This window comes from Molothrus ater, chromosome 6, assembly GCF_012460135.2.
Source record: "Molothrus ater isolate BHLD 08-10-18 breed brown headed cowbird chromosome 6, BPBGC_Mater_1.1, whole genome shotgun sequence".
NCBI classification, from domain to species: Eukaryota; Metazoa; Chordata; class Aves; order Passeriformes; family Icteridae; genus Molothrus; species Molothrus ater.
Window position 1 is genome coordinate 41,518,149 of NC_050483.2, and position 19,439 is coordinate 41,537,587.

The following is a 19,439-nucleotide window of genomic DNA, read 5'->3' on the forward strand; positions in this document are numbered from 1 at the left end:
TAATATTTGGTCATTAGCATTTGCTTTCAGGCTAAACTGCATTCACAGTACACCGAAGAAATAACAGTAAACCATTAACAGAGTCTTAGGGCTTTCAGTCCCTTCTTTATATCACCTCACTTGGCACCACGGTGATAGCATGTGTCTTAGAACTCAAGATTCAGATATTTTTGAACTTGCGCTATAAATATTTGAGCAACATCTTTCCCACTTAGTGCATTTTTTAATATTAATCATAGTAGCATGCCACTTATGAGGAAAAACATGAAATTTAGCTACAATGCATAAAATATTAGGCATAATTGAGATTTGGAATTTATTCAGTCTACAGAGGATTTTCTTCACTGCAGAAATTTTTTGTTAATGACTAAAATTCTTCCTATATGGATAGGATTTTTAGGTTTTCAAGTACAAGATCTGCGATTGTTTATAAAACTGCTCACAGCCAGTAATTCATTGCATACTGCCCTAAGCAGCAATAGTAGTTAATTTCCAGTGGGCCTTAAAACAGCTGAAGCATCAACACTGCCATCCGTGCTGGGGGAACATGGGTGAAAATGTAAGATTCACGGGCATCAGCTATGCCAATGTCAGCTCTGCTGTTCTCTCTTTTGAATACATGGGATTTGAAAATTCTGGAAAACATCAGGTAGAAGTTTTCTTGGCCATAATCTTGGAAATTGTTTTTGCCAGTTGTTGTGTGATTAGGTTTTATACAAACATGATAAAGGGAAGCCTTACCATAAATGTATCATTCCCCCCAAAATTGCATGTGTTTGCCCTTGGTCTCTGTTTAGTATTAGGAGTGACCAGCTCTGTGATTCAAGCCTTTGTGCAGTCTGTCTCGTGTCCATCTCCTAGGCCTGGCTCTCAGAAGAGAATCCAAAGCTAACAGTGACATAAAGAACAGGATTCATGTCATGAACCTTTATATAGCGATGTTATTAGTTTTTACTATTTTTGTCAGTGAAAAGAAATCAGTAGATTAAAGGCATGTAAGCATTTTAATTTGGGAGAAAGGACTATCAAGTCAGGCCTGAGATCTGTAATTTGGCTGTGCTCTGGTGTGCATCAGTCTGAATTAGGGAGATACATTTATGAATTAATGTCTAGCATGGGAACTTGAGGTCATAATAAATATATTTTAGAATCCGAGTGTATTTAAGGTGAATAAAACGGTGATGAAACAGTTCAGGACAGTAAAAAAGATGTATGCAAATGTTCTAATCCTGAGAAACTAATTTTGTCTAAATAGAAACCACAGACCCGTTGCTGCTTTAGTCCAGTGTCAGGCAAAACATGGCACTATAATCCCTGATGCTCCTTGGCAATGTGAGAAGCAGCTCACAGGGAATAAATATTTGAGACTGGGTAATTGAAAAAAATTGTACAAGTTGAAGTACATTTGAGTCCAGAATATTTATGTGGTGTTACACAGGAGCTTCATACGGCTCTGATATAAATGCTCAATGTCAACAACTGCCTTAGTGCCCAATGATTTTGCCTCCATAAGCAAAAAGCATTGCAGGCTACCAATGATGCTTTTCCTTCTCCTGGTCTGACACCCAAGGATTACTTCAAGTCCTGATTACATCTGGTCTGTGATTCTAACGCTGTTGGAAGGAGAAAGGTTGAGATGGAGCCTGGGAAGGGAATCAAAGTGAGGGATGCTGCCATGCCACAGTGCCACTGCTGTGTAGTGACTGATGAGCTGCCACAGGAGTGGGGGGACAGCCAAACTGGTGCATAAGGAGTGGGAGGAATGAAGAAAAGGAGCAGGGTAGATCTTCTAATGTGGGACAACTACTGGCCCACTTTTCCAGTTTGCCATCCCTCACTCTGTTTTCTTACACTTCTGTCCTGCTAGAAGAGGAATGTGACTCCTGCCGCCCAAGATGTATGATCAAGGGTTAAGGGGCAGGGGAGCCTAGAATGAAGAATCTCCTGTGCTTGGTAACTATCAGGAAAATCAGTCTTTATCACAAAGCAAAGCACATACTTAACATTAGTTAAAGTACTAAAAATAGGAAGGACATACGTACAACTCTTGGAAGAGAAGCAGATATTTAATTTGTTGTTGATGGTAAAGTCTACCTCCCACCTTCCCAGTATAGGATTTCTACATTTATAATGCTGTATTTCTCATAAATTTTATACTTTGTGATATGAAGGACACGATACATTTAAAATGGACTAAAAAGGACATTAATTGTGTCAGCTAGAAAAGAAGTCTGGGTTCCTTTTATTCATGGTGAAACAATACAAATGCATAGTATTCAATATGTCACTTCTATCTAAAGCCTGCGGGGGTTTGTCTTGACAGTGAAATAACACCTCTGTATATTCAGCCAGTTACACTGGATGCAACAGAGACTTTGGTTACATTTTCTCCTACTTAAATGATTTGACTGCAGTTTTCTTGATTATTTTTTTAAGAAGTATATAATATTGGAAAAGGCAAGATGGTATGAGACTTCTGATCATTTAAGAGTGAAATAAAACACGTTGAGGTTTAGATTTTAAACCTCAGAAGGTATTTGCTCAGAACTGGACACAGCCCTAGTCCTTTTCAGGGAAAGGGGGGAAAAAAAGCTTGTTCCAGCCATCTCCTTTGCTGAGTATCATTCAGTGTTTATTGCAGAAAGACAGAAAAATCCCATTCTGGTTCTTCTCCCAGGGGCTGGAACCAGTGCTCGTTTCTGTTGGCTTACAGATGGACAGCTAATATCCTGAGCAAAGTAGCCTTCTCCTGTGTTTTGTGGTAAACTCTCTGTGAGCAGCAGCACATCTGCTGTTAACAATGGTGATGTTGAGCATAGGGCTGCACATTTTATTATCTGCCAAGTACCTTTGCAGCAGTGTTTACTAAGAACAATTTAATGACAATACACTTCTTCCCATTATGTATGCAATGAAGGGAGATGTTGTAAAATTACTGGTAATAAGAAATGCTACAGAACCATTTACTGCACAGGATAAGTGCTGCGTACTTTGCTGTCTCAAGCACAGGTAGCCAGTTAGATTTCCTTTTAATTTTAGTGAAGATGTTTGATGATAATCGCATCTTAGAAGGTTTGTTTAAAGCAACTCATAAGTGTTGATGCTTTTTGGACTGTCCAGACCTTCTGAGTATGCAGTGAAATGCTAGATAACTGCTGAGAATAAATTTTCCTATAGGACTGATGGTTCCCAGGAGAGATGGACGCATTAGGAGAAAAGTCTTTGCTGTAATGTTTTTAATTCTTTTAATTCTTGTTTGATCTTGAACGGTCAAAGACTTAAGAAAATAAAAACATTAGAATAATTCTTTTGATTTCATTATATAAAGTAGGATGTTAGAATATAGGTCTGTTCTAGACCTCATCTGTTCACTGACTTACTAGTACTGGAAAGGTCCCTATTTTACAGTTTCCCAAATTGTTGCCAAACTGCAGAAAAAAATTCCATCTAAATTTAGCAAAAAAATTCCATACAATCCCTTCAACACCCATCTCAATTTGTTTCTCACTAATTTTATGGTAAAATTTCCATTAAACGTGATCTGAAGAATGTTGATTTTCCTAAGAGCATTTTATATGAGAAGTTAATTTTCTCACTTGCCATCAATCCATTTGTAGCACTTGTGGCTGATCCCTTTGTGGCTGACCCAGACAGTTACTACTGTGGAAAATGCTGTTCATAGTCCTGCTCAAGAAACACCTGGCTTTATGTGATTAGCTCCCTTGTATCTCTGCTTAGAGACGGACTGTCAGACCAGAAGGATACTGTTTGTTGCATAAGTGCTGGATTATTTTGCTTATTAGGCTTTTATGTATCCTCCATCTTATAATTCTTTCCTTATCTTCTATGGGATATTTCTGTGCTAACATTCAAACAATTCCCAAGATGCTCATTAGATGTTGTGCTAGCTCCAATAAGGACAGTGGGCCAAGGTGGGCTTGTAAGGGAAGAGAAACAATGTAAAGGAACAAGTTAAAAGTCTCTCACTTTTGTGGATTTACATTATGATCCTTACCACTCATTATAATTTTTTTGTCCATAGATACATACATTCAGTCAAAAGCCACTCTGAATGTACGTGCTTTCCAGGACCAGTAACTGCATTTGTTGCACTCTAATGCCTTTGTGGTATCCACAGTACAGAAGAGTGTGCAGTTAATTCTGCAGTCAGGGTGATTACATCTGCTTGGGAAAAGACCATTTAATGGGTTTTATGCTGTTGAACTTTAGCTTCGAAGAGTCTCATTGATGTGACAATCTCCAACAGCATCTGCTGAGCAGCTGTAAAATCTGAGAGCGTATAAAAACCAACTGATTGTCTCTCCTGTATCGTTAATGTTATGGGTATGATTTTTTAATCCATATGCTCCTCCTGTTTCTCCATCCTGATTCCATCATCATATGCTTTTGATATTTAAGGCCACTCTTGACTTCCGTGCTGCATGTGAATTTGTTACACTCCAGGTGCTCTTCATCTCATCTGAATATGTTAGTTGGTGGCACAGAAGAAGATAATTTCTGCTGTTTTCCTCTAAACTTCTGTACTTCTGGCTGTTTATTGCTGAGTGTAGCTTTCATAAGGTCCTTCCAGTTCAAGAAATATGATTACCCAAAACTGTATGATTTTGTGTACTGTCAACTCCTGTAAGGAACACTAGAACAACAACAACAAAAAGAGTTGTTGATGGGTAGGTAAGAACGTTTGATTAATGCTTACAGAACATAATACTTTTATTAGTATAGGCCTCTTGTCCAGGACCAGTATTATAGTGATGGTTTTTGTTTCTCTCCTGGTTTATAAATGACAGTTCAGAACAATGGTTTCTCCTTAATGTAAGCCACAAAATAAGTCAAGGCACAAAATGTTGTTCAGATAACTCAGATTGAAGGACAGCTTGTCACAGCAGGTCAGTTTTGCCTGAATATTACAGTGTCATGGTTTAACCCCAGCCAGCAACCGAGCCCCAAGCAGCTACTCACTCCACCACCAGCAGCATCAGGGAGATAATCAGACTCGTGGGTTGAGATAAAAGCAGTTTAATAGGAAAAACAAAAGCCATGCATACAGGCAAAGTGAAACAAGGAATGTGTTTACCACTTGCCATGGCAGGCAGGTGTTCAGCCATCTCCAGGAGAGCAGGGCCCCATCACCTGTAACAGTGACTTGGGAAGGTAAGCACCATCACTCCAAATCTCTCCCTCTTCCCCCCACTTTCCATTCTGAGCATGATGATACGTGGTCTGGAATATCCCTTTGGTCAGTTGGGGCCACCTGTCCTGGCTGTGTCTCTTCCCAGCTTCTTGTGCACACTGAGCCCCCTCATTGGTATGGCAGGACAGACAGCAGAAAAGGTCTTGGCTCTGTGTAAGCCCTGCTCAGCAATAACAAAAACATCTATATGTGGTAAAGACTGTTTTAAGTACCATTCCAAAGCATAGTCCCACACTACTCACTGTGAGGAAAATTAACTCTACCCCAGCAAAAACCAGAACACAGGGGAAAGCAGATTTACTAAAAACTTAGATCATTTGAAGAGGTAATTCATCATGAGGAAGGAAAATACATTTTTATCTTTTCATTTTATCTTTTCTGGGTTACCCCCTGCAGGACACATGGATGGTGTGTTATGATTCTCCCCCACAAAGACAAGAATAACACAAGTTCTTGTTAATAGATCTTTTTGGGTGGATTACAGTGAAAGGACACTGAATGGTCAGTGCTTCAAAATATGCATGTAGCAGTTTTGGTTATTATTATCTGTAGTAATATAGCAACATGAAAGCATAAAAATATTACTTAAGAAAATGAATAGGGAAAAGAAAGCAAGAGAAAGAAAGGATAAGAATAAAAAGATACATTATTGCCATCTGTAAATTCTTTTTTTTTAAATAATGATCTTGATCCATCTTGATCTGTTAGGGTATTGGGGAAGACACCAACAAAACACCAAGTCCAATGGGTTAAAGTAAAGTACACCCTGACTTTATGAGAATACTCAGGTACCTCCTCTGGGAGGAGGAGATTTCAATCCTCTGGTGAAAGGCCACAGAAATTAGTCTGGGAATGCTTTGAGGGTTTTTGGTGGTTTATGTTCCCTTCTCAGCTGCCTCTGACATCAATAGGTCTAAGTGTGAATGTGACCCTCCCCTGGAGGAGGGGTTGGGATGTGTGAGAGAGGGCAATTTGGCATGATAAAAGACACCATCCTCTCTCCAGAAGGTCTGCCTCTGGTCAGCCTCAAAGCCTGGTTTGCAGCCTCCAGGCGCAGAGACAGTTCACCCCTCTGTCATATGCAGACTAGTCATTACACAGACAAAAGCTCCCCTCCTTCCTCCAGGGGTGCAAACCTGCCTTAGCAAAGCACCGTGGCACCTCCCCAAAAGGGCAAATGTTTTGAGTCAGTAATCATTATTAGTCAAGTCTCACAGTATGTCACATGGATGATTCAGAGTGAACTTAGTATGAATATGCACCACATCTCTTGTGATTTGTCCAGACACTAACTGTTGACACTGGGTTCAAGAATTGCTTCAGACTACCTCTGTCTTTGAGTCTCTTACAGCTTGGTGGCTGAACTCAGTCCCTGTGGCTTTATACCCCACTTCCTTTCCATACCCTCCAATCAGACCAGTTTGTGTTTCTGCTGAGGCTACCAATTGTCTGTACAATTAAAGGGAACATCTTGATGGAAGAAGCCAGGATGAAGTAGATTCATTTGTCATGAAAAATTATTTCCAATATTTAAAATTACTATATAGACCTTGGAGATGTTATCTGTGAAATTAGCTTTCTCTATCTCCCTGCTTTGCCTAGTCAAAGCCATCATGCTTAAAGGCAGGCACTGGCACAGTGCATTTTCCGTCTCATTTCTTTTCCTCTATTCATCTCAGGGGGAGAGGAAAGACTTGGCATTCATGATGCTCCCTTAATTGACTCTTTCTGCATGTGGAGATAGGCAGTCATCCCTTGGACACTTTGATTGATTGGATGAGGCTATTATGTGATATGGAAAAGATATGCAGCAGCACAGCCAACACCACAAGCATAGAAAGATCTTATTTGGTGGTGTATATTGGCTGCCCCCAGTGTGCTTGCTTTGTCCGTCTTGTCTCAAATGCAGTTATCTCACAGAGCAGCCCACAGGGTGGTCCTCGTGAATCCACTGCCAGTGGGTACCAGACTCCAAGGCATGGCCCTCCAGAGGGAAACCCTTCTCACTCTCACTGCTAAGGCATCTGAGAATGTGTAAAGGAAAGATAATAGTAATCATTTTTATTTCTTCCTAGAATCCTTTTTTTTTCCCCTAGGTAATCGAGAACAAGAGGTTAAAATTGGAAGATAAGGTGCAGAAAAGGGAAACTGCATCCTGATGAATCAAATCCTAATATGAGTTTCAGAGCGACTTTCTGCTCAGTGATGATTATAGGCAGTGAGTTGGTAATAGGTAAAAGATAAAACTTAGGAGATATCCATCACATTGAGGCAAAACTCCTCCCACTAAAAGGACACAGTAGCAAGGAGGGTGTACAAGAAAAACAGCTCCATAATAAGTGCTGTTGGTCTCATGATGCTTCCATTTTTTTATGTCCTACAGCTTTTGACTTCTGAAGCTCTGCCTGTTTGGGTGAGTTCCTCTTGTGGTCAGCCTGGACCCTTTGGGTTACCTACCACACTAATCTTGTGTTCTTGTGAGCAACAGAATTTTTCCATTTCTGAACAAGGAGTAATTGTAATTCTTCATGTTGTGGTACTGCTGAAGGGAGCGAAAGGACAGGGAAGGTTGAAGGAGATTACTATTGGAAGTTCTATCAAAGCACCAGTTTAGGATGCAAACAGAGTCATGTGGAATTAGTTCAGTCTGACTGCCCCAATACCCACAGGCCCTATTTCAAACTGCTGAGAAAGAAAAAATATGGTATTTTAAACACTGATTTATTTTTTTTTATCCACTACCTTTCATTAAATCAGTAAAATGGAAAATAACAATTCAGCCCCTCAGTTGAAAAGCATGTTAGATTGACAACTCTTGGAGCCCTAGGCTTGTACTTAGAATGAGAAATATATAGAGTACCTCTCCTTTATATACCTTAGTCATCTCTTGGAGAAGTATTTGCATTAGAGGTTCGGAAATAGGTCAGTCTTTCTGACTTGCCCAGTCTTTGGTGGAGCTACAAAGTAGAAGGGTGAAAGGAGGAGCTCTTCTTCTATAGCTCAGATTTCCTTTCCTTTGTGTGTGAAACTGTTGAAGACAGAGAGCCATGAGGCAGCTTAGTGCACCCAGCCTGGGGAGCAGAGCAAGGCTGGAACTAAGCAGAACGAAATGGAGTTTGTGCTGTGTGTATCATCTGCCACGTGAGGACAAGATCTCCCCCTGAGCAAGTGACTGGCAAAAAACATGTGTTTGCTAAAGAATGGGGAGGAAGCAAGAATGCAGAAATAGTCTCAAATATTTTATAGTTCTGTAAGTTTTTTTTAATCTCTCTGTTGAGAATCTTTGTGACCAAAGAGGAAAAAAATAGATCGAAGGAAAGGTTTTTGGCATACTAAGGAATTTCAAAATACCTAGAGCCTCTGCACGAATCTTATTGTATTGATTCTGGTTCCTAGAGGTGGAAGCCTAATAGTTCAGTACCCAGTCACAGAAATGTTCAGGTTTCCACCATTTTATTACCATTTCTCCAGTGAAGTTTTCTTCTGTTGCAGTCTGATTTTTTGATGCAAACCCCACAAATCACTGCTACCCCATTTCTGCTGGTCGGCTCTCATGCCCAAATTCTGCCAATTTTCTTTATTCTAAATTTGCATTTGATTGTTCTGTCCTCTTGGAGGACTGACCAATGCTGAATTTTAACCTTTCTTTCCCTGTCAAGTGTTACTGGAGTACGATTTAGCACTGCATCCAAGGTGCTTGCCTCAAAGTTGTATTTTTAATAATTCCGTCTTTTCTTCATGTTAAACTTGGGATTGGTCATCAGGGTATAAATAAAGTAAGGCACAGGTAATAGTTGGCAGTTCACTTTTCACTGGTCCCAGTCTGGTGCTGGAAGCACCACTGTGGTGTGAAGAAGCTGCCTTTGGCCTCCTTGGTGAAGGAGGTGGAGATGGTCCAGATTTCAGCAGGGTGGAGATTGACTCCTGTTTCAGGCTGTTGCCCTCCCTTTTACTGAGGTGACATCATGGTTCTGTATCTTGTTCAAATTCTTGTATACCAGATTCCTTCTGCCACCTTCCAGTTTGATCAAATTTCACATTCCTGTCTGGTGCAGAAGAACTAAGAATGTCCTGAAAGATTTCTTGGGATGTGGGAAAAGGGGACAAGAAAAGGAATGAATAGAGCTTTGTTGAACAAAAGGCTGGTATTTTTTTGGGGGGAGAGGTGGGCATCATTTTACAGCCTGCAAGTTTTTTGGGTAATTATAGAAAATAAAAAGGATTAAAGTAAAGAGAAACAGAAATTATTTATCATGACATTTTTAAATGCCTCACTGTTTTCAATTTATCTTTTAATTTTTGTACTTAAAGCACTTGGGCTGCTTTAAAAAATAATCAAAACATAAAGGGAGACTACAGATGGCCATGTTGAAGAGTAGCGAATCCAACAGACAGAAGGACTTGTGTCCAGATAAGAAAGGCAGAAAAGTGTAGGCTGGAATTGGTATTGACTGTGCAATATGCACAGTGCTAATGGACCTGCAGAAGAAACAGGAACATTGCAGCCATAAAGTGAAAACCTGGCCCACTGTGAATACAGATGAGATTGGGGAAAACAGTGCTTTTATGGGGCTGCTTTTGCACACATGGCCTCTTGAGCTCACCTGTTTATAAAGTCAGAGTGACAGGATGTAGATTAGCAATCAGTATCCTCATTTAGCCATTTCTCCCTGACTGATTTACACTGCTGTGATTTCTTTTTTCTTTTGTATTTTCCTTCTGGCTGGTGACGATTTGCTGAGCCCACCTATTCTCTTTTACACTGTCGTTTTTTCTAGAAGCTGTAAAAATCAAAATGCAGATCACATACCTTTCTTTGTGTGTCTCTGTGTGTGTTGCCTACAGTTCCTACCCTAGTCTGTGCCATCAGCCAAGGCTCAGTCAGTAAATCTTCCAGGAGAAGCAGCTTTGACACAGCTGCCATGTCCCTTTTGCTGTGAGTTGGTTTTCCTAGATACCTTTCACTCAGATTATGAAGAGGTGCTTGATCTATGTGCTCCATCAAACTGTTGGTCAATAAAATCCTATTTAACTGGGTGGCACCCATAACTTTCTTTTCCCATGTCGATCCCTTCAAAGGCAGTGTCCTGTTGGGCACTGAAGAGATGGTGCATGTCAGAAGCTGTAGTTCAGCATCTGTTTGGGTGCCTGCAGGTAACTGTGCTTTCTTCTGCTTCAGCATTGTTTCTGGATTACGCACTTGAGCAGTTTCCTGGGGAAGGCTGCCTAGGGGAGCTTCAGGGCAGGAAGGAAGAACACTCAGAAACGGCCAGGAGTGGGGGTCCTGGCATTAGGCTCTTTGTGCTTGGAAATGAGATGTTTCCTGTTCTGGCAGTGACCTGTAACCCATTTGAAACATGGGTTGGCAATGGACTTTAGGCTGTTCTCTGCCATAGTGTTGTGGGGCCTGCCAAATCTCACAGTATTACCTCTCTCTCTCTCTCTCTGTAGAAGCCAGAGATAGAGGCTTGGGTGAATTTTTGTACCTCTGCATATAGATAACTCATGAAGGACCCTTCAAACTTAAAAAGAGTAGACGAGGTCATAGCTGGGAGAAAGCCAGGAAGTTGTTGACATCTCTACCTGTCTTTGGGCTATTAGAATATGCTAAATAAATCCACATTAAACTATTAATAAGGATGCAGATTGATAATCCTATACAAACAAGTTCCATTTTTTCCCATATGCAGAGTATTTGAGATTGATATCATCATAATTTTATATTTTGGGAAACTGTGATATAGAACTATTAAGGCACCTACAGTAAGATTCAAGATTACAAATGTAATTAGCCACAGACCCTGACTCTGAGAAAATTTCCTTTACTGGGATTTAAGTGTCTGGATCTAAGATATTGCCTAGTTTAGTCGCTACACTCTTAGGGCAGTAAGCTATTCTTTCCACCTTGAAAAAGCTATCTGATGTCTCTAAAATAATACTTGCAGATCTCTGCAGACATGATAATACAGTCCTGGGATATTTGGTTAGCAGTTTCTAGAGATAAATATTTATTGTGATAGGATAGAGATAATTCAGATCAGAACCAGAGTTCCTTCATCTTCTCTTCCCCTCCTTTTTTCCCACTCAGAAGAGCACTCATGAATCACTTTGGTCTTTCAGCATGCAGTAATGAAAACCTTATTACCATACAGCTCCCCATGGGTCAGCCTCTCTCTTACCCAGCATTGCTCACTCAACTATCACTCCCTGTGTGTCGGATCAGAATCCAGGGGTGTCCAACTGACTACAACATGGAAGAAGTTAGTAGATGTGCTAATAAGGCAAATTGAAGTTGTATAAGCCTTAACTTAAGAAACAAGTAAAGATTAAGAAAATGTTATCTGACAGTGAGAGCTAAAAACCAGTGATTTCCCATAGACCAGGGTAAAGCACAACAAATACGGTTACTGAGAAATCTTTGCAAAGCTGCCCTGCAGATGCTGTTCAGAAGCTGTGTTGCAGTGTATTGGGCACAGAGCATCCTGTGCCATGTTGTGTGTAGTGCTGTTTGCTTTGCAGGACCATCTGCTGCCTGCTACAGTGGCAGTACCTGCACATGAGCAAGGAGTTGTGTCACGTCAGTTCAGCATCTCTGCCAGGCTGGAGAGTAAGTCTGATCAAGGCTTCTCACAAAACAGGCCTTGACATAAATAGGACTTCACTAATCTGGTGCTTCAAGAAAGTATACAATGTAGACATGCCTTAGAATTCTATTTCTGGATTATATAAATATAGGCAAGTTCATTTTTCTGTGCCTTATGTTCCCCAGCTGCAAAAAAACCTCCCCAAAAAGCCAGATTATTTAGGACTTTCCAAAATCATAAAAGGGTTGCAATGTGGAAAAATTCATGAATCACTAAGAGCTTCAGATTCTAGGATTAGAAAAGCTGAAGACCAGCAAAATCTGTACTTTTTGCTGGTATTTGATTTTCTGTATCATAGTTTTTCTTAATCTTAATAGACATGCTGCCATGAGAACAGGTAGAAACCTAACCTAATAAATGATATTTATTTTTGTGTTAGCTTACTAATTTTTCTGTTATTACTACTTGACACAGAGTATTTTATTCTTCATCAGTACAGAAATGGGGGCCAGTCTTGGTGTTGTGTGTTAATAATTTGAGTTTCATCTCCCCAAAAGAACAACATTGCCTAGACCAGCAACGTGTATTAAAAATCTGTAGAAGTCAGCTATTTTCTTTTGAAATAGCAGTAACTTTCTGTCTTCTCTACTTTTCTACACCTGCAGTGCTAATGCAATCCTTGTGTGCTTGTTGAGACACAATGCTGTATTTTTTTGAGATACACAAGCAACCTTTTATAGATAAAATGCTGTAGTACTTGAGCCACTCAAGGGGAAAAAACTTTCTTGTTCCTTTAGCATTGAAAAGGTAAAATTATTCATTGCCCTTTATAAGGCACTAAACAAATGATGAAATTTTGTATAGTGTGTCAGTGATTGGCTGGATGTATTTAACTTGATGGTGATATGAGATTTACAGAGCACACAAGAAAGTAGCCTTAAATAGTTTTACCCATTGACCTTTGCCAAGATAATAAAGCCTGAATATCAACTCCTCAGCACTTAAATTGTGTACTAATGAAGTGCCATTGGGCACTCAGCTACATCTGTGCTAGTTAGAACTATTCCTAGTCACACAACTAGAAATGCATATTCAAGAAATAAAAGTATAAAAGGTGTAAAGAAAGCACTGTTGTGCAGCTTAGAGTAAAATCCAACAATGTGAAGGAAATTTGCAAAATATGTTGAAATATCATCAGGAGGCTGAAGGGAGGAATTATGGAGAAAGATTGAAAGAGTTCAGTACATTCTGATTGGTAAATGATAACCTAAGGAGAGAATGGCGAATCAGCTCTGTAGGGAGGACTGCCTTCACAAGGAAGGGATTTGTTTAAGGAAGTTCACAGGACAGGAATATTGGATTAAATTAAGAAAGGAAAATGGTGAATATCATACTATGACAACAATGAGCTGTTTTTTTTTTGTTGTTGTTTGTTTGGGTTTTTTTTTTGTTTGGTTGGGGTTTTTTTTCTTTATTTTGCTGTAGAAGGAATCATAGAAAAGGGTGGAAATCCCATCCATTAGGCATTGGAAACTAGGATGGCTAAAATGGCAGAGCAAGGCCAGGCTGCTCTCCACTTCTATGCAATATGCTCAGTATGAGGGCAGGAAGGGAAGGAGCCTCCATGATCTAGCCAGCTCTTCTGCTTGAATCAATCTGGGAAACGTATGCCCAGAATCAAAACCTGGAAGTGTCTTCCAACTTCAAAGACCTGTTTTCCTTTATAAATCCTGTTAATGACTGGATATATTTTCCTAATTAGTGACTACACAAATAAATTTATACAGTATGCAAGGCACTGATTACTGAAGTAAGTTTTGTTTGATTCTTAATGTAATTACTTGTTATAACAACTCATACTGAACTGGGAAGGGTACAACAGTTAATGGTGTAAAGATAATACTTTGATACTTCAGCTTCTTTGCTAGGTCTCAAAGAATTGTGGAACAAACTAGATGTTTGGGCAGACTAGAAACAATTTATGTGGTGTGTGTGTTTCAGTATCAGATGAGAAAAGACTGTTGCTATGGAGGGTTTTGTCAAATGCACTGTAGGGAAAAGCTGTTGCCAAAAAAACCTTCAGATCCCGAGCTCAAATCTCAGTTAGATGAGGTATTCACAAACTCATGTGAGAAAGAGAAGCATGGAATGTTGTGTCCAGTTTGCTGGTGGGGAGAGCCTACTGTAGGGTTCATTCTTTCCAGCCAGTGCATTAGCAGAAGCGTGTTAGTATGCTGCTAAGTCTTCATCTTTGTGGCAGATGAAAGACAGAGACTTTTCTGACTGACAAGCTGTCTTCCAAAATATTATTTATCTGCATAAACCCCAAAACACCAACAAAAAACATAGTCCGCTATTTAGTTCACTTGCATTTAGTCCTGCTCTGTCACAGACTTTGTTTGATCTTTGGCAAATCAATTAGGTTTTGATGAATAAAAGCAGTAAATCCTGACAAACTCCAGTGTTGCCCCCTGTAGTGCTTAGGGGCCCATCAGCTCTTAGAGCAAAATCCAAATCTGTAAGTGAGGTGCTCAGGTGTGAAGCAGCCATTAAGTCAGGATGGTGTTCAGAGCAGCCAGGGGGTGGGGGAAGCAGGGACAGGCTTCAGGCAGCCAGTGGTGCATGCCAGGAGGAGGATGTGCCAGTCCCCTCTGCTGGGTGCAGCCTTGCTGCTTGCTCTTGCTGCATCCTTCAGTTTGATGCCCACAGAAATATGAAATTTGCATTCTAAAAACCCACTTCAAGTTTGAGATGCCACATAGCTGTGTGTGGTCATACAGCCTGCAGTGTGTTGTGAGGCCTTGGGTGCTGTCATGGTTTGACACTGGCACAATGCCAGTGCCCCCATGAAGATACCCTCTCCCTGGTAGCTGCTGTGAGATGTGACCAGGAATAAGCAAAGCAGGCTCCTACTTAGGAAAGAAAAGAAAACAGAACTTTATTAACTACTCTACAACTACAAATAAAAAGGAACACACACAGGGAAAATGAAAACCTCACAAATGCATTTCCTCCTCCCCCCACCAAATTTCCAACACAATACATTTATTCCTCAAATCACCAACTCTCGGTCCAGCACCACCTTTTAGACAATCAATCCTGAGTTCATCAAGAGGAGAGGAGTCCTTCTTGTACCATGGGCTTCCCCTGGAAACACAGCTGAAACCTCGTGTGTTTCTGTGTCACTCGTGGCACTGCCCGGAGTACATCTGCCATCGTGACCTCTTCCTTCCATGTCCAGTGCTCTCACCACTGAACATGGACCAGAGCTGCTTCTAGGGTTGTCTTAAGGATGCTCTGTCCTGATCCAAAAAAGGCACAGTCTCTCCTTTGGGACACCTGTCCCCACAATCTCTCCTTTGGGACACCTGTCCCCCCCATATTTTTTCACCCCCTGGGGCCGAGGGGCACCAACACTGAACCCTCTTGGTTCTGTGGCCATTGCCTCCCCCTAGAATGCAGTCTCTGGGTCACAAGGAACATGGTTCTGTCCATGGCTATACAAAAAGAGTCCAGCAAAAGCCACTCCATCATCTCTGCCCACTAGGATTCTTCTCTACTCTTCTACTATCTCTCACTCGCCCAGACCTCTCTCACACTTGCACATTTCCTTCCTCATCTTCCAGGATAGGTCAATGATCTGTAAAGTTCTCATTCTCCAAAGGGGTTAAAAGCTCCTACAAGCGGCCGGCTGAACCCCCCCCTCCTCTCCGTCCCAGCCGTGCTGCCGGCACAGGCCCATGTTTATCAAGTCTCAAGGTTACAGTCCCAGGCAGCGGCTCTCTCTCTCTCTGTGTCTCTCAGGGGGGGCTGCCCGATGGCTCCCGGTCTCTCTCTCTCTTCCACCCTTCCACCCCCGGGCTCAGGCCTACCTCTCCCAGCCACATGGCTTTCCCCTCCCCCTGCCCAGCCAGCAGCTGGGCCGGGGAGAGACCCGAACTCTTTCCCCGCCAGAAACCCAAGAGAGCCTCCCAGGGGAGAGCTCTGCTTTTAACCCCGTGTTCTCAGAGGCGGACCCATGTCCTAAATGGCCAAGTTAAATGCCAATATTAAAGCCTGAATATCCATTGGCCCAAAACACAGCATCCCAAAAAACACATTTCCTGTCAAACCACCACAGGTGCTCTGCCTACTTGCATTGCTTTTACTTCCCTCTCTTCCCACTCAACAGAGGCTTCTTTGATGCCAGACTCTGTATTGCTTGCAATTCTATGCCTTCATCTCTCCACATGTCAAATTGCTCACAGGATGTCCTCTGCCCTGTCTCTTGGATTGCAGGTGACTTAGATTCCTGTATTCTTTGTGTTAGCAGCCTTGTATGTTGTGCAGGAAGTTTTAGTGCAATGTTTGAAAGCTGTGGAAGCTTGGGAGCTTCTCACACTGGCAATCTATCACCGAGAGGTTTTTTAAATTACATAGGTGGTGTTCTATTGAGCTGTGTCAGGAGCGGGTGAGAAAAGCACTGTGATTTCCTCTTCCAGATGCAGATGAAATTAGGGAAGTATGACAGTCCCACAGCAATCCTGCTGGTTTTGGTGCCTTTGTTGGAGCACAGCTGTGCCCAGCAGCTGGTCTGGAATCAGAGAACCAGGAAATTTGCACAGTTAGCAGATATAAATAGAGAATCTGTAACTATGAGAGATGCTTAACTCTGCAGTAAATAAATTCTAGTCCAAAAAAAAGCCAATTGAAATCTTAAAAAACTGTCTTGTGCCTCAATTCTTCCCCTTTTGAGTCTCTCTCTATCTGCAGAAATTGAAAGAAAAACAGGTGCTGTATCTATAGAGTCTTACCATCTATGTTTCAAGTGATGTCAAGATCAGTCCCCTTTTCGTTACAGATTTAGATTATTTTTAGGCTTGTGGATTATTTTCCAGTTTCCAGAGGAATTATTGACCTCTTCATTATTTTGTCTTGTTTGATATTCTGAGAATCTTTTGGGGTTTGTCTGATGAAAAGTCCAGGTGGCTCTTGGATCATCCAAAAAAGGGAGGGCAGCAGCCCAGCTGTGGTGGGCAGTGGGTTGTGTCCCTGCAGAGTCCTGGCTTTGCAGGGTGACAGTGCATGAGCTGTCTTCTATTTGTCTCAGTTTCTGCTGTGAAAGTAGGCCAGTTCAAAAGACATTCCTGAGTGCATCTTAATGCTTTGAAATCATGTGGAGGTTTTCAAATAACAGGAATTGAGGACAGGAAAACCATCCTATGAGAAGATCTACTCTTTTTGATCAGAGTATGTCAGCTGCTTATTTTTGAAAACAGCTATTTGTGGTTGTATTGTGGTATAGAGCTGTGTCTTATCACTTCCAGGTGTAAATTAGGAAAAGCTTATTTTGAAATATCCCTTGCTGATCCAGAACTTGTGCAGATGGGAGTGGAAACCTGGGACCTTGTCCAGCAAGTGACAGTGAGAGCTGGTGGCAGTGACACTACACAGAAAACTGACTGGGATTTGCTATGTGTCTCTGCTTTCTCTTCTACCCCAGGGAGGAGCCACACTGCTGTCCCTCAGCACTAGTGGCCCAGGTGAGGAGACAATTACAGCCTCCTTCACCATCTAATGGCTTCAAGCAGCCCTGACATCTGCCCCTCACTGTGCCCCCAGAATGTCTGAGCAAGTGCACCAGTCCCTGGGACCCATGGCCTCTGCATCCCCATCACCTGCTCTGCTCACCCAGCAACTGCTGGCTCATTTGATTTACGAAGTTCTTGCTAGCAACCCTTTTGGGGAAAAGCTTGACACTGTGTTTGTCTTCAAATAGACTTGAAATACATACTGAAGTGTATTAACTCCTTAATACACACAGCTTTTCCACCTCTGGGCTTCCCCTGTACCCTTGCAGCCCTCCAGGAGCTCTTAGGAGAAAGCAGAGCATGATGTTCACTACAGATGTTCTACTAAACTTTCAGGATCATGATTAAGCCCAGGTGTAAGAGCCTGTGATTCACTTTATATTGAAAATAGAAATGTCTCTCTTTCTGCTAAAAAGGCCACATGCCTGCTTTTGTGGGTGAAGAGCTTAACATCCCTTTTCTCCAGTGATATGGGGAATGATGGCTCATGTATTAAGCTCTGTGATTCTAAACTCTTGAATTACTTGGAGAGAGTTTTATGAAGGAACCATTTTTTCTGTATGAATCCAAGGAACTGGCCCTCACTTGCACATTAAAAGGGGGAGCAAATTGAGGTGTCTTTGGTGATAGTATGGAATTAGATGTCAGTAACCTGTCAGAAGTGGATTCCAAATGCGTCTGTGCCTGACATTTAGTACCTTCAATACAAGGGTTCATTAGGTTCTCTTTTTCCCTTGGTGACATCCTTTTAATATATTTGGCTTACTTTGTAGTGATTGCTTAAGTGAGAATCTAAAACATGTTGTTGAAGAGAGGTAAATGACATTCCTTCCTACTTTCAGATCACATAAGGAAAATCACAAAGTGACTTGTTGAATAGATCTCAGGAGTCCTAATTTGTGTCCTTCTGCTTTAGATATTAGGCCAACATTATCAGGCCAGGTTGGATGGGGCTCTGAGCAAGCTGATCTAGTGGAAGGTGTCCCTCCCCATGGTAGGCGGTTGGAACTAGATGATCTTTAAAACTATTCTATGATTCTACAATTATTAGGGGATCAGTGGAAGCATAATAAAGAGGTACTATTAATTATAGTTTAAGCAAAGTGGAAAGGCAAATACTGACTAGTCTGAACTAGCTTCCTTTGGTTTAGGTGCATAGCAAGGCCAAAAACTCTGCCCATACCTGAGTCACCGGGAAAGCCATTTGGAACCTGTACCACCAAATCATGAAGTAAATGATAGATGACTGACAGTGATTTGGTTCTGGAGTAGCTGAAATGTCCAGTAAATCTATATCACTGAAATAATTTAGATGCTTTAACTCAGCATTTCTGCATGTGTTCAACGTTGGTAGGTTTTTCATCAGAAATTAAGATGACATTATCAGTCCTCAAAAGATCCAAGCCTGAACTTTGGCATTATTATATTTTTTGTTGTGCAGTCTCTTATGTGTGGCACAAAACTGGAAATCAAATCTGGCAGTTTGAGTCAGTCATCACATCCCTGATGAAAATGTGTTTTGTCACTTAAAACATACACTTTTGCTTCACCAGCAGCTAGTGCTGGAGGAAGCAGCATATAATTAAATGTTGCTGAAAAAGGTGATTGTCAATCCGAATCCAAGAGCTGCAGGTCAAAGCAGGATTTATTTCCTTGTGTGCTGTCTACTCTGCCTACTTCAAAGTTACAGTTTCACCATTAGATGGCAGTTTTAACATCATAGTTCACAGAATAATAGAATATCCTGAGCTATAAAGGACCCACAAGGACCATCGAGTCTAACACCTAGCCCTGCTAAGGATACCCCCAAAAATCATCCTATGTGTCTGAGAGTATTGTCCAAATATCTCTTGAGTTCTGGTTGCTCAGTGCTTGACTTTGTTTGGAAGAGTGAGGGCTTGGCCTGTCTTCCTCTGGTTATGTATTTTTCTGCTGTATTCTCCCTTTGTGGAATTTGGTCTGGTCAGCACAGGAAGATGTTTATGCAGTGTAAAGAAGTGATGTGCTGTGGAAGGCCAAGTGCTGTGGGTGTAACTGTGTGTTCCCCAGGGAAAAGGGTGCAATGTGGCTCGA

The 19,439-nt window shown here is 41.4% G+C and overlaps 1 protein-coding gene across 18 annotated transcripts in view; it reads left to right on the top strand.

The window, feature by feature from the left end:
- NRXN3 (neurexin 3) overlaps positions 1 to 19,439 on the top strand; it is a 966,298-nt gene that overhangs the window by 306,357 nt on the left and 640,502 nt on the right. The gene's annotated exons all lie outside the window — the stretch shown is intronic.